Genomic DNA, 15,771 nt, shown 5'->3' with positions numbered 1-15,771 from the left:
TGGCTGGGGCCCTCAGCATGGTGGCAGTGACCATCACGTCACACTGCAACACGAGGTCATCCAGGGCCACACACCGTCCCCACCACGGCCCTCACATCTGGGCCCTGTCCCATCCCTATGCAGTTCCTGGGGCTGCCTGCCGGGGTCCCCGCAGGACGGGGGTGAGGACAAACAGCAGCCCTCCTTGGATGTGGAGGTACCCCACGGCGTCCCCCACCCCACACCTCTGCTCCTTTGGCTCCCTCGGGTGCCTTAGGTGGCCAGAACTCCACCAGCGACCCTCACCCAGGACCGCAGCTCTGGAGACGCCAGCTAGGCCGAGAGCTGGCCAGCTCCCCAAGCACACCAGAGCCTGGAGACGCTCCAGGCTTGGCTGGGCCCACAGAGGGGCCAGAGCCTCAGGGAGGGCTCCAGGAGCAGGGTTTCCAAGGAAGCCACTTTCCCTCTTGTCCACGGCCCAGGCATTGATGCCCCTTCTGGGCAGCAGCCAGGGCCTCCCAAGCCGGGAAGGGTGGGCATGGGGCTACCCAGCATGGCTCTGCCAGGGGTGAGGGTGGCCACAGTCCCCTGCCCACATTCCTGTGCTCACAGAAACGTGTTGTGTTGACTCAAGGTTTAGGGGATTTAGGGCCGTGCAGGGTGTGCTTTGTTAACAATGTGTTTGCAGGCAGTATGCTTGGTAAAAGTCATCGCCATTCTCCATTCTCCATTAACCAGGGACACAGGGCACTGCGGAAAGCCGCAGGGACCTCTGCCCAAGAAAGCCTGGGAATTGTCCAGGTTTCCCCCCACTGAGACAGCCTGAGATATGGCCTCGTGGGAAGGGAAAGACCTTACCGTCCCCCAGCCCGACACCAGTAAAGGGTCTGTGCTGAGGAGGAGTAGTGAAAGAGGGAGGCCTCTTTGCAGTTGAGATAAGAGGAAGGCTTCTGTCTCCTACATGCCCCTGGGAACGGAATGTCTCCGTGTAAAACCCGATTGTACATTAGTTCTATTCTGAGACAGGAGAAAACCGCCCTGTAGCTGGAGGCGAGATATGCTGGCGGCAATGCTGCTCTGTTACTCTTTGCTACACTGAGATGTTTGGGTGGAGAGAAGCATGAATCTGGCCTACGTGCACATCCGGGCACAGCACCTTCCCTTCAAGTTATTTGTGACACAGATGCCTTTGCTCACGTTTTCTTGCTGACCTCTGCTCTGCTGCCGCATTCCTCTTGCAAAGATAGTGAAAATAGTAATGAATAAATACTGAGGGAACTCAGAGACCGGGGCCGGTGCGGGTCCTCCGTATGCTGAGCACCGTCTCCTGGGCCCACTGCTTTCTCTATACTTTGTCTCTGTGTCTTATTTCTTTTCTCAGTGTCTCATCCCACTTGACAAGAAACACCCACAGGTGTGGAGGGGCTGGCCACCCCTTCACTGGCACAGCAACCTGACATGTGAAGGGGCCCAACTTCTGCAGGAGGACCCCAGGTCTGCATCGCCAGGGCCCTCGTCAGCCTGTGCAGGGCACAGTAGGTCACCCAAGGGGCAAGTGAGCCTAGGCTGCCCATGCCTGTGCAGACACCCCCGATCTCTCTCTGTCCACCCCCGGAGCAGGACAGACGGGCAGGCTGGCTGCAGAGCCACCAGCTGAGGGGGTGAGAGGTCCCTGGGCAGGGAATCCTGGGAGCCTGGCCAGCAAGGATGAGAGGCTGCTGAGCCCAAACCCTCCCCTCGAGGTCCATCTGCCCTCTCCAGACCATCTAGGCAGCTCCTCCACACCCCGATTCCTGCTGGGACACCAGTCCCACCCTCTATGGCTCACAGACTGGGGGCCATGCCTGGCCACACATCATGTCTGTGCTGTCCCTCAGACTGAAAGGCTGTCGGCGGGCGGCTGGCCGTGACCTACTGCATCCGCACTTGGGGCCGTGCTGGTCTGTGTGCTGAATTATACATAATATAAAATTGACCACTTAACCACTTTTGCGTGTGAAATTTGGTGGCATTAGGTACATTCGTGCCTTCACAACGCTGTGCGCCGTCATCACTATTTTCCACTATCTCATCACCCCCAGTAGAAACTGTAGCCATTAAACAATGGACCCCAGCCCCTGGCACTCACCATTCTACCATCTGTCTCTGTGGCTCTGCTGACTCCAGGTACGTCATATCAGTGGAATCCTACAGTATTTTGTCCTTTTTTTTTTTTCGAGACAGAGTCTCACTCTGTTGTCCAGGCTGGAGTGAAGTGGCACGATCTCGGCTTACTGCAACCTCCACCTCCTGGGTCCAGGCCATTCTCCTGTCTCAGCCTCCGGAGTAGCTGAGATTACAGGCACCCACCACCACGCCTGGCTAAATTTTGCATTTTTAGTAGAGACGGGTTTTCAGCATGTTGGCCAGGCTGGTCTTGAACTCCTGACCTCGGATGATCTGCCAGCCTCAGCCTCCCAAAGTGCTGGGATTACAGGTGTGAGCCACCACACCCGTCCTGTTTTAGCCATTGTGAATATTGATGCGATGAACATGGCTGTGAAATACCTGCTTTTTTTTTTTTTTTTTTTTTGAGACAGTCTCGCTCTGTCACCTAGGCTGGAGTGCAATGGCGCAATCTCAGCTCACTGCAAGCTCCACCTCCCGGGTTCAAGCAATTCTCCTGCCTCAGCCTCCTGAGTAGCTGGGATTACAGGCGCACATCCACATGCCTGGCTAATTTTTGTATTTTTAGTAGACACGGGGTTTCACTGTGTTAGCCAGGATTGTGGGTGGCAAGCCACCCAGGCACCGAGGCAACAGACCGAGGACACGAGCTGTTCCAGTATAATAAAATATAAAACAAGAATAGTTATACCAGATATAGATCTTAGATATGATTATATATGAATATCATTAATCATTAGTAGTACTTATTCTTTATTCCAATATTATAATAATCCTCGCTCTACAATCATAACCTAGGAAAAACCAGGCCATACAGAGATTGGAGCTGAGGGGACATAGTGAGGAGTGACCAGAAGACAAGAGTGCGAGCCTTCTGTTATGCCAGGACAGGGCCACCAGAGGGCTCCTTGGTCTAGCGGTAACGCCAGCGTCTGGGAAGACACCTGTTGCCAAGCAGACCATGGTCTAGCGGTAGTGTCAGTGTCAAGGAAAAACACCTGCTACTTAGCAGACCGGGAAAGGGAGTCTCCCTTTCCCCAGGGGAGTTTAGAGAAGACTCTGCTCCTCCACCTCTTGTGGAGGACCTGACATCAGTCAGACCTGCCCGCAGTTATCCGGAGGCCTAACCGTCTCCCTGTGATGCTGTGCTTCAGTGGTCACGCTCCTTGTCCGCCTTCATGTTCCATCCTGTACACCTGGCTCTGCCTTCTAGACAGCAGTAGTCAATTAGTGAAAGTACTAAAAGTCTCTGATATGCAGAAATAACGGCGTAAGCTGTCTCTCTGTCTCCTCTCCCTCTCTCTGCCTAGGCTGCCAGGCAGGGAAGGGCCCCGTCCAGTGGACACGTGACCCACATGGCCTTACCTATGACTGGAGATGGCTCACACTCTTTACCCTGCCCCTTTGTCTTGTATCCAATAAATATCAGTGCAGCCTGGCATTTGGGGCCACTACCGGTCTCCGTGACTTGGTGGTAGTGGTCCCCCGGGCCCAGCTGTCTTTTCTTTTATCTCTTTGAGTTCTGTCTTTATTTCTACACTTTCTCGTCTCCACACACGGGGCGAGACCCACTGACCCTGTGGGGCTGGTCCCTACACAGGATGGTCTTGATCTCCTGACCTCATGATCTCCTGACCTCATGATCCGCCCGCACTGGTCTCCCAAAGTGCTGGGATTACAGGCGTGCGCCACCATGCCCAGCCTTTGGTTTTGATTTGCATCACCCTAACGATTAGTGATGTTGAACATTTTCCCTGTGTTGACTGGCCATTTGTATGTCTTCTTTGGAAAAATGCCTATCAAATCCTTTGCCCATTTTTGAATTGGGTTGTTTTTTGTTGAGTTTTATGATTTTTAAAAATCATCTGGATTGGCCGGGCATGGCGGCTCACGCCTGTAATCCCAGCACTTTGGGAGGCCGATGCGGGCGGATCACGAGGTCAGGAGATCGAGACCATCCTGGCTAACACAGTGAAACCCCGTCTCTACTAAAAATACAAATATATATATATATATATATATAAGCCGGGCGTGGTGGCGGCCGCTTATAGTCCCAGCTACTCGGGAGGCTGAGGCAGGAGAATGGCGTGAACCCGGGAGGCGGAGCTTGCAGTGAGCCGAGATCACGCCACTGCACTCCAGCCTGGGCGACAGAGTGAGATTCCATCTCAAAAAAAAAAATCATCTGGATCTCGGCCAGGCACGGGGGCTCATGCCTGTAATCCCAGCACTTTGGGAGGCCGAAGCGGGCAGATCACAAGGTCAAGAGAACGAGACCATCCTGGCCAACATGGTAAAGCCTCGTCTCTACTAAAAATACACAAATTAGCTGGGCGTGGTGGCAGGCGCCTGTAATCTCAGCTACTCGGGAGGTTGAGGCAGGAGAATTACTTGAACCCGAGAGGCAGAGGTTGCAGTGACCTGAGACCGTTCCATTGCACTCCAGCCTGAGCAAAAGATGGAGACCGTATCTCAAAAAAAAAAAAAAAAAAATAGCCAGGTGTAGCGGCGGGCACCTGTAGTCACAGCTACTCGGGAGGCTGAGGCAGGAGAATGGCGTGAACCCAGGAGGCGGAGCTTGCAGTGAGCCGAGATCGCGCCACTGCACTCCAGCCTGGGCAACAGAGCGAGACTCTGTCTCAAAAAAAAAAAAGTAAATAATAAATAAATAATCTAGATCTCAATCCCTTGTCATATATGTTATTTTCAAATCTTCCTGTGGGTTGCTTCTTTATTCAGTTGATACTGTCTTTGAAGTGCAAAAATTATTATTTGAGACAAGAGTCTCACTCTGTTGCCCAGGCGGGAGTGCACTGGCGCGATCTTGGCTCACAGCAACCTCCCCCTCCTGGGTTCAAGCAGTTCTCTGCCTCAGCCTCCAGAGTTTAGTTGGGATTACAGCGCCCGCCACCACGCCCGACTAATTTTTGGATATTTAGTAGAGATGGGGTTTCATCATCTTGGCCAGGCTGGTGTTGAACTCCCGATCCACCCGCCTCAGCCTCCCAAAGTGCTGGGATTACAGGCGTGAGCCACCACACCCGGCCGATGTGCAGAAATTATTTTGATGACATCCACTTTGTCGGTCTCTTGTTGCTTGTGCTTTTAGTGTCATTTCTAAGAATCTGTTGCCAAATTAAAAGTTGTGAAGGTTTATCCCGTTTTTTTCCTAAGAGTTTTACAGTTTTAACTTTTTTTGTTGTTTTTTGGGTTTTTGTTGAGACGGAGTCTCGCTCTGTCACCCAGGCTGGAGTGCAGTGGCGCCATCTCGGCTCCTGCAACCTCTGCCTCGCAGGTTCAAGCGATTCTCCTGCCTCAGCCTCCCAGTTAGCTGGGATTACAGGCGCCTGTCACCACACCCGGCTAATTTTTGTATTTTTCGTAGAGTCGGGGTTTCATCATGTTGGCTGGACTGGTCTCTGTGGGCGGCAAGCCACCCAGGTGCCGAGGCAAGAGACCAAGGGCACGAGCTGTTCCAATATAATAAAGAAAATATACAGAATAAGAATAGTTATACTGGAACTAGAATATAGATATGATGATATATGAGTATTAATCATTAGTTTGTAGCATTGCTCTTTATTCCAATATTATAATAATCTCTGTTCTACAATTATAACCTGGGAAAAACCAGGCCATACAGAGATAGGAGCTGAAGGGACATGGTGAGAAGTGACCAAAGCCAAGTGTGAGCCTTCTGTTATGCCCAGACAGGGCCACTAGAGGGCTCCTTGGTCTAGCGGTAACGCCAGTGCCTGGGAAGACGCCCGTTACTTAGCAGACCGGGAAAGGGAGTCTCAGTTTCCCCGGGGGAGTTAGAGAAGACTCTGCTCCACCACCTCTTGTGGAAGGCCTGACATCAGTCAAGCCCGCCCGCAGCCATCCGGAGGCCTAAACGTCTCCCTGTGATGCTGTGCTTCAGCGGTCACGCTCCTGGTCCACTTTCGTGTTCCGCCCTGTACACCTGGCTGTGCCTTCTAGATAGCAGTAGCAGAATTAGTGAAAGTATTAAAGTCTTTGATCTCTCCAAGAAATACATAGAAGAAATAATGACATAAGCTGTCCCCATTCTCTCTCCGCCTCGGCTACCAAATAGGGAAGGGCCCCCTGTCTGGTACACACGTGACTCGCGTGACCTTACGTATCGCTGGAGAGGACTCACACTTCTTACCTGCCTCCTTGCCTTGTATCGAATAAATAACAGTGCAGCCAGGCATTCGGGGCCACTACCGGTCTCCATGCCTTGGTGGTAGTGGTCCCCTGGGCCCAGCTGTCTTTTCTTCCATCTCTTTGTCTTGTGTCTTTATTTCTACGATCTCTCATCTCTGCACATGAAGAGAAAAACACACAGGCACAGTAGGGCTGGACCCTATAGTCTTGAACTCCTGACCTCGTAATCCGCCCGCGTTGGCCTCCCAAAGTGCTGGGATTACACGGGTGAGCCACCGCGTCTGGCCCAACTTTGTTCTTTTTCAACATTGTTTTGGATCGCTTAGGGAAGTATTAACATCTTAATAATGCTGTCTTCCTACTCACGAACAAGGGGTCCTTTGCACTTATTCAGGTTTTCTTTAATTTCTTTCAGCAATGTTTTGTAGTTTTCAGTGTGCAAGTATTTCACCTCCTTGGTTAAATTTATTTCTTGGCATTTTACTTTTTAGATGTTGTTATAAATAGAATCGTTTTCTTCATTTCCTTTTTTGGACTGTTCGTTGCAGGTGCACAGAAATGCAACTGATTTTCTTGTTGATACTACGCCCTGCAACTTTACTGAATTTGTTTACTAACTCTAGTAGCTTTCTTGTGTATTCTTTGGTATTTTCTATATGTAGGATCATGTTATCTGTGAATAGAGATAGTTCTACTTCCTTCTTTTCCATTTGAATGCCTCTTATTTCTTTTTCTCATGTAATTGCCCCTGGGCAGGACTTTCAGTACAATATTTAATAGCAGTGGTGAAGCAGGCATCTTGTTCTTTTTTTTTTTTTTTTTTTGAAACAGAATCTAGCTCTGTCACCCAGGCTGGAGTGCAGTGGCTCAGTCTCGGCTCACTGCAACCTCAGCTTCCTGGATTCAAGTGATTCTCCTACCTCAGCCTCCCGAGTAGCTGGGATTAAAAGCATGTGGAAAAAACACGCAGCTGGGGCCAGCGCGGTGGCTCACGCCTGTAATCCCAACACTTTGGGAGGCTGAGGCAGGTGGATCACCCAGTCAGGAGTTCAAAACCAGCCTGGCCAACATAGTGAAACCCCGACTCTACTAAAAATACAAAAATTAGCTGGGCATGGTGGCAGGCGCCTGTAGTCCCAGCTACTTGGGAGTCTGAGGCAGGAGAACTGCTTGAACCCAGGAGGCGGAGGTTGCAGTGAGCTGAGATTGCACCACTGCACTCCAGCCTGGGCAACGGAGCGAGACACCGTCTCAAAAAAAAAAAAAAAACAAAACCATGCAGCTGGCTAGGTCACCGAGCGGTCAAGGAACCCTACGTTTCTGTCAGGACAAGAGAAACGGCAAGTGGAACTGGGGGACCCTACTGTGTTTTTGGGGGTCAGATGGGTAAGGCGCTGACTTTGTAAGAAGGTTTGAGAAAAGCACATCTCACATGAGTGTGAAACCAAATCATCACACTGAGGAACTACAAAAAATCGGTGTTTACAGACGTTAATTTCCACCTGAGCACAACCTGGCTCCATCCCATACATTCTGGTAGTTTCTGCTCTCGTTTTCATTCATCTCTAAGTATTTTCTACCTTCCCTTGTAGTTCTTCTTTGACCCATTGGTTAAGAGTATGTTGTTTAATTGCCACAGATTTGCAAATTTTCCAGCTTTTCCTGTTACTCGTTTCTTTTTTTTTTTTTTTGAGACGGAGTTTCGCTTTTGTTGCCCAGGCTGGAGTGCAGTGAGGCGATCTCAGCTCACTGCAACCTCTGCCTCCTGAATTCAAGCGATTCTCCTGCCTCAGCCTCCCGAGTGGCTGGGATTACAGGCACGCATCACCATGCCTGGCTAATTTTTGTATTTTTAGTAGAAAGGAGGTTTCACTATGTTGGCCAGGCTGGTCTTGAACTCATGACCTCAGGTGATCCGCCCGCCTCAGCCTCCCAAAGTGCTGGGGTTTACAGGCATGAGTCACCACACCTGGCCTCCTGTTACTCATTTCTAATGTCATTCCACTGTGGCTGAAAAACATACTTTGATGGATGGACACACTAACTCACACCTACAATCCCAGTGCTTTGGGAGCCCCAGGTGGGAGGCTCATTTGAGGAAAGGAGTTCAGGACCCACCTGGGCAACATAGTGAGATCCCATCTCTACAAATTAAAATTAGCCAGGTGTGGTGGTGTGCACCTGTAGTCCTAGCTATTTGGGAGGCTGAGATGGGAGGATCACTTGAGCCCAGGAGTTCAAGGCTACAGTGAGCTATGGATCATGTAACTGCACTCTGGCCTAGGAGGCAGACAGACACACACACATGTGCACCCACGTGTGTGTATATACATATTGTATTATTTCAACCTTTGAGGCTGGGCATGGTGGCTCATGCCTGCAATCCCAGCATTTTGGGAGGCAGAGGTGGGCAGATCACCTGAAGTCAGGACCAGCCTAACCAACATGGCGAAACCCCGTCTCTACTAAAAATACAAAAATTAGGCCAGGTGCTGTGGCTCATGCTTGTAATCCCAGCACTTTGGGAGGCCAAAGCAGGTGGATCACGAGGTCAGGAGTTTGAGACCAGCCTGGCCAACACAGTGAAAACCCGACTCTACTAAAAATACAAAAATTAGCCAGGCGTGGTGGTAGGCGCCTATAATCCTAGCTACTTGGGAGGCTGAGAAAGGAGAATAGCTTGAACCCAGGAGGTGGAGGTTGCAGTGAGCCGAGATCGCGCCACTGTACTCCAGCCTGGATGACAGAACTAGATTCTGTCTCAAAAAAAATTAAAAAATAAAAAAATTAGGCTGGGCGCGGTGGCTCATGCTTGTAATCCCAGCACTTTGGGAGGCCGAGGCGGGCGGATCACGAGGTCAGGAGATCGAGACCATGGTGAAACCCCATCTCTACTAACAATATAAAAAATTAGCCGGGCGTGGTAGCCGGCGCCTGTAATCCCAGGTACTCGGAGAGGCTGAGGCAGGAGAATGGTGTGAACCCGGGAGGCAGAGCTTGCAGTGAGCTGAGATCGCGCCACTGCACTCCAGCCTGGGTGACAGAGCGAGACTCCGTCTCAAAAAAAATAAATTAATTAAAAAAAAAAATTAGCCAGGCATGGTGGAACATGCCTGTAATCCCAGGTACTCGGGAGGCTGAGGCAGGAGAATCGCTTGAACCTGGGAGGCGGAGGTTGCAGTGAGTCGAGATCACGCCACTGCACTCTAGCCTGGACAATAAGAGTGAAATTCTGTCTTAAAAACAAAAACAAAAACAAAAACAAAAAACTTTGAAAATGAAAATATAGGCCAGGCGCAGTGGCTCATGCCTGTAATCCCAGTACTTTGGGAGTTCGAGATAGGTAGATCACCTGAGGTTGGGAGTTCGAGACCAGCCTGGTCAACATGGTGAAACGCCATCTCTATTAAAACTACAAACATTAGCTGGGCATGGTGGCACATGCCTATAGTCCCAGCTACTCTGGAGGCTGAGGCATGAGAATCGCTTGAACCCAGCAGGTGGAGGTTGCAGTGAGCCGAGATGGCACTACTGCGCTCCAGCCTGGGTGACAAAGTAAGACTCTGTCTCAAAAAAAAAAAAAAGAAAATATCTTAAGGCCAGGTGCGGTGGCTCACGCTTGTAATCCCAGGACTTTGGGAGGCTGAGGCAGGCAGATCACCTGAGGTCAGGAGTTTGAGACCAGCCTGGCCTAGATGGTGAAACCCCGTCTCTACTAAAAATACAAAAATTAGCCAGGCGTGGTGGCGGGAGCCTATAATCCCAGCTACTCAGGAGGCTGAGGCAGGAGAATCACTTCAACCCAGGAGGTGGAGGTTGCAGTGAGCCGAGATCGCGCCACTGCACTCTAGCCAGGGCAACAAAGCAAGCAAAAAAAAAGAAAAAAAAAAAAGAAAAGAAAATATATTAAAACTTCTTTTAATATATTTTAATATGTGGCCTAACACATGGTCTGTCCTGGAGGATGTTCCGTGTGCTTAAAAACTGTGTGTTCTGCTGTTGTTGGGTGAGTGTTCTGTGTCCGTCCTTTCTAGTTGATTTTAGCACTGTCCAGACCCTCTATTTCCTTGTTGATCTGCCACCTAGATACGTTTTCCATTACTGAAATAGGTTGAGTGACATCTACAACTATTATTGTAGAACTTATTTCTGTCTTCAAATCTGCCAATGTTTGCTTCATATATTTTGGGGAGCTGTTCTTGGTACATACATCTTTATTTATTTATTTATTTTTGAGACGCAGTATTGCTCTGTTGCCCAGGCTGGAGGGCAGTGGCGCGATCTCGGCTCACTGCAAGTTCTGCCTCCCGGGCTCATGCCATTCTCCTGCCTCAGCCTCCCGAGTAGCTGGAACTACAGGCGCCTGCCACGACGCCTGGCTAATTTTTTTGTGTTTTTTAGTAGAGACGGGGTTTCACCGCGTTAGCCAGGATGGTCTCGATCTCCTGACCTTGTGATCCACCCACCTGGGCCTCCCAAAGTGCTGGGATTACAGGCGTGAGCCACTGCGCCCGGTCATACATCTTTATGATTGCTATAATTTGTTCATGAATTGACCCTTTTATTACTATATAATGTCCTTATATCATGTAATAATTTTTTTTTTATTTTGAAACGGGGTCTTGTTCTGTTGGCCAGCCTGGAGTGCAGTGGTGCAATCATAGTTCATGACTGCCTCAAACTCCTTGACTCCCACAATCCTCCTGCCTCAGCTGCCTGAGCAGCTAGGACTATAGGTCCTAATTTATTTTATTTTTTGTAGAGACGGGATGTCACTATTTTGACCAGGCTGCTTTTGAACTTCCTGTCTCACTTGATCCTCCCACCTCAGCTTCCTCAAGTTCTGAGATTACAGGCATGAGCCACTGTGCCCAGTCCATCCTTTTACTTTCAATCTATTTAAATCTACTTCTCAACAGCATCTGGAATTTGGCCATTCTCCTTCCTGAACCGTATCTTCAATGATGAGATGTTTTCCTGGTTCTCTGGCTGCCCTTGCCCTCCTCCCGACCCCAATCTTCTCAGTCTGGTGGCGCTCAGGACTAGGCCTGGCCCCTTCTTCCAACCTTTCCGGACGACAAAAACCATCTATACCTAGGGACTCCTAAAACCTGTCTCCCCTGGCAGACTCTGATCCTGGCACCACCTGCCCACCAGGGTCTCCATGGCGCCTCCCAGGCATCTCACAGTGGGCAGATCCAAAACGGAGCTCCTCGGTGTCCCCAAGCCAGAGCCTGCACAGCCTTTGCTGGCCCCTCCCCCCGGGGACTCGCCCTCCTTCTCCCAAGGCCCACTCCTGCGGAGCACTCCTCCCCCCACTCAGCTTTTCCCACGGCCAGGTAGCTCTCCTGGCCTCCTGCCCTCCACTGTGTCTCCACCCAGCCAGAGCAGTTTCACAGTAAACATCTCAGACCTCCAGTCCACGCCAAAATCTTCCCGCACATCAACTGAACCCTCCATGCTACCTCTGTAGCAGGACGAGCCGCAGACAAAACCCCTGACAACGGGTTAAAGACGGAAGTGGCGAGACTCCGTCTCAAAAAAAAAAAAAAAGAAGGAAGTGGCTTTATTCCGCGGGAACTTCGGCAGACTTGCGTCTTTAAGTACCGAGCTCCCTGAAAAAGAAATTCCCGGCCCTTTTAAGGGCTTACAACTCTAAGGGGTCCACATGGAAGGGTCCTGGTAGACTGAGTAAGCGCGGGAAATGTGACTGGGGCTATGCATCAGCTCACAGAACAGAAAGTTTTACAATGCTTCCGCATACAACGTCTGGAATTTACAGATAACACAAGTAGTTCAGGTCAGGAGCTGATATTATTATTATAATTATTAACCACCAGGGCTGGGTGGTGGCGCCAAGGTCGTCTGGCTATTTATCTTACTTCTGTTTCTTTCCAACTGTTCGCTTTCTCCCTTTCCTCCTGCCTTATAAACTAGGCAAGGTGGGGAGAGGAGGCCAGCAGGAAAAGTGGTGGTCTGCTTCCTTACCTCCAGGACCTGTAGGACCACGGGTGGACTGAGCCAACCCCCACTCTGTCTCCCAGCCCTGGGAATTTCACCGTCGCAAATATGCCAAGGTCCTCCTTGCCTCAGGCAGTTTCGCTCAGGCTCAAGTCAGCCCCTCCCCACCCTGCCCGGTGCCAGCAGCTTCTCAGCCCTCAGATCTTGCCTTCAGTGCCACAGCCTCCCCTGAGCCCTCAGAACCAGCCACGGTTCTTCCCCAGGGCCCTGCTCTTTTCCACACAGGACGTACACATGTGCCACCTGCCTCTGCCTGTCTGTGGCTAGCTTCTCACCAGCCTCTCCTACAAATCTGTTTTATTCATCTCTGCACAGTCAGAACTAAAACGGCAACTGGCCACGGTTGGCGTTCAAGGAGAATGAAACAAAGAATATGCCTGTTTCTTCCCAGCCAAGGATAGGTTGTGCTCCCAGAGACAGACACAAAAGGGACTCAGAAAGGCATGCTCTGAGTTGAGAGTCTCAACTGAATCTCAGTGACTCTCCGACTGAGAGTCTATAACGCCCTTAAGCCAAAGACCACTGCAAACACGCCTGTAGTTAAACAAGTTGGGTCTTTTACTCTACGCTGTGTGTACAAACACACCAGGTTGAGACGTTGAGGTGTCTCAGCAACAGGGTGTTCGGAGGAAACTATTACAGGATTTCACCTGTAGTTGGGTGATTTGGGGGATGATCTAAGGAAGGAGGATTTGGTTCTAGATTAGACGCACGCTGGAGCCCAGGAGGTCGAGGCCGCAGTGGGCCGTGATCGCCACTGCGCTCCAGCCTGGGCGACTAAGCGAGACCTTGCCACAAAAACATAAAAAAAGATTAGACGCTGTGGGAAGGCAGAGGGTAATTCTCAGCTTATGATCGCTGCACGTGACAGGGTGAGCTGTGCGTTCCCTGCTTAGAATCAAGAAGAGGTCTTAGTTCATCTCACTTTGTCGTGGTGTCTGCGTGGCGCTTCATGCCTCACAGAACATGGGCTGGCTACGAGGGTCAAACCAGGCCACAGCAACGCGTCAGGGGCCGCTTGCTTTCTTAGGAGCAACAGGTCCAGAGGTTTCCGCTCCAAGAGGGACTGGGGCCTGGGCCAGGACCTTGCCGAAAAGCAAACGAAGCCCAGACAACCTGCTGGGGCTCCAATCCTTCCTCCCACCACCACCGCCTCGCAGAATTTGGGCCGCTGAGACGGCTGCAGGCGTGCCGACCACGGCTGCCCCGGCCCGGAAAGCAGATTTGCCCCTTTTTGCGGGGTAAGGGTGGAGAGGGCGGCGTCGGGGGAGTCGAGTCTGCCCGCCCAGGCCCCGCTCGGAGCCGCAGGCTGGGAGGGCGGCGGGCGCAGCGACCCCGGGCCTCTGTCAGCCGGGCGCGGTCCTCACCCTGCAGCACAAGAGCCGCCGGCAGTTCTTGCTGTTGCCGTAGCTCTCGCCAAAGCTCTGCGTCACCGAAATGAAGTCCTGATGAAGCAGCGGCGGCGGATGCGTGGAAGGGGGCCTCGAGGAACCACCGGCGGCATCAGGAGACCCGGTCCTGTAAAAGGCTGAGAGCTCCGCCTCTCCGACACTCGCGGGCAGCCATTGCGGCGCACAGAACCGTCCGCGTGTGAGCAGCGCGCACGCGCACGCAATGCGCCTCAACCCCGCAGCCTATGCGCCTGCACTGAGAGCTCACGGCTTGCGGCGCCTGCGTCTACCCCGCGCGCAGTCGCCACGGCAACAGGGCGGGCCTTGGTTCTGCTTCGGGCGTGGTCGGTGCATGGTCCTCCAGCACTGTTCGCCCCGCGGGTCTGGTCCTGGGTTCCTTTCGCCTCCTGTCGTCGGAGGGCACCGGCTTTGCCCACGCCCTCGCGGGGAGACGCAGACACCCGGGACCCGGGGAGGCGCCCGGGCGCCGCCGCCATGTTGTCAGGGAGCCCCCGCTCCCAGCTCTTCGGTTCCGGGACCCGCGGCGCGGGGATGGGGCTGGGCCGCCCTTGGTAGCCGTCCTGGGCTGGGGGCCACCCTGGCCGCGTGGTCACCGGCAAGAAGCCCAGGGCCTCACCCGGGCGCGGCGTCGCGGGGGCCGAGGGAAGGACCGGACCCTCCCGAGGTCGCGGACCTGGCCGGCTGGGGCGAGGCTGGGGTGGCCTCTACCCCGAGCTAAGCTGGCCACGCCGCATCTCACCGTCCCCGGGGCCCGAGCGCTGCGCCTGGACCGGGGCCGAGCGAGGGGGCCAAGCGGCCGGCTGGACCCACAGTCCCCGCGCCATAGACGGGTCGGGGCTTTCAGACCCGGTTCCAGCCCTCGAACCCAGTAGCCTTGGAAGTCAGCTTGAGATGACTGCGCGCATTGTCCTCCCCAGAAGCGCTCAAAATGGCAAAGCGGCGTCTGTGGCCGCCGGAGGCCTGTGTTCTCCCCTGCCGAACCTCACGCGCGGCCCCTCCCTCATTTTCTTCTGGCCAGGCTGCCCCCCTGCCCTTTGGACGATTCTGCTGCGTCCCACGGTCCTGGCTGTGGCATTTCTGGGTGTTTGGAGGGCTTCCCCGGCAACGACGTCTAATGTCTATAATCCCGGCCCTTTGGGAGGTCGAGGGGGGGCGGGGGATCACTTGAGGTCAGGGGTTCAAGACCAGCCTGGCCAATATAGTGAAACTCCGTCTCTACTAAAAATACAAAAACTAGCTGGGTGTGGTGGCGGTTGCCTGTAGTCCCAGCTACTCGGGAGGCTGAGGCAGGAGAATCGCTTGAACCGGGAGGCAGAGGTTGCAGTGAGCCGAGATCGCCTCGTTGCACTCCAGCCTGGGCAACAGAGCGAGCCTCCGTCTCATAAGACTAAAAATAAATAAGAAATCACAAAAAATTAGTACGTATTTTGAGCTGAATAAAAATGGAAATATGCACATGAAAATGTATAGGATGCAGCTAATACAGTGTTTAGAGAAAGTTATGACTGCAAACTCTTAACGTTAGAAGAGGTGAGGCCGAGAACAGTGGCTCACCCCTGCGATCCCAATGCTTTGGGAGGAGACTGAGGCCGACCCCGGAGGATTGCATGAGCCCAAGAGTTTGAAATTAGCCTGAGCAACACGGTGAAGCTCCATCGCTACAAAAAAATATGAATTAAAAGGCCGGGCGCGGTGGCTCATGCCAGTAATCTCAGCACTTTGGGAGGCCGAGGCGGGCAGATCACGAGGTCAGGAGTTTGAGACCAGCCTGGCCAATACAGTGAAACCCCGTCTCTACTAAAAATACAAAAAAAAAAAAAAATCTAGCTGGGTGTGGTGGCGGGTACCCTAGCTACTTGGGAGGCTGAGGCAGGAGAATTTCTTGAACCTGGAAGGCAGAGGTTCCAGTGAGCCAAGATCGTGCCACTGCACTCCAGCCGGGGTGATAGTGCGAGACTCCATCTCAAAAAAACAAACAAAAAAAATAGGTGTGTTGATGCACACCTCTAGTCCCAGCTACTTG

The 15,771-nt window shown here is 52.4% G+C and overlaps 1 long non-coding RNA gene and 1 other non-coding gene across 2 annotated transcripts; both read right to left on the bottom strand.

Moving 5' to 3' along the window:
* Positions 1-4,787: 4,787 nt before the first annotated feature.
* LOC129136065 (uncharacterized) lies at positions 4,788-15,559 on the bottom strand. Its single transcript, XR_008537350.2, has 3 exons — positions 13,704-15,559; positions 6,317-6,470; positions 4,788-6,122 (listed from the first exon to the last, which is right to left on the bottom strand). It is a non-coding gene; the product is annotated as an uncharacterized LOC129136065 (long non-coding RNA).
* On the bottom strand, positions 7,692-7,791 carry LOC112204497 (small nucleolar RNA U13). Its single transcript, XR_002938136.1, has one exon. It is a non-coding gene; the product is annotated as a small nucleolar RNA U13 (small nucleolar RNA).
* Positions 15,560-15,771: the final 212 nt, after the last annotated feature.

The sequence above is a fragment of the Pan troglodytes genome, chromosome 11, assembly GCF_028858775.2.
Source record: "Pan troglodytes isolate AG18354 chromosome 11, NHGRI_mPanTro3-v2.0_pri, whole genome shotgun sequence".
In the NCBI taxonomy this organism is placed as follows: domain Eukaryota; kingdom Metazoa; phylum Chordata; class Mammalia; order Primates; family Hominidae; genus Pan; species Pan troglodytes.
Note: the sequence above shows the minus strand (reverse complement) of the source record. Positions and strands in the feature narration are given on the sequence as shown.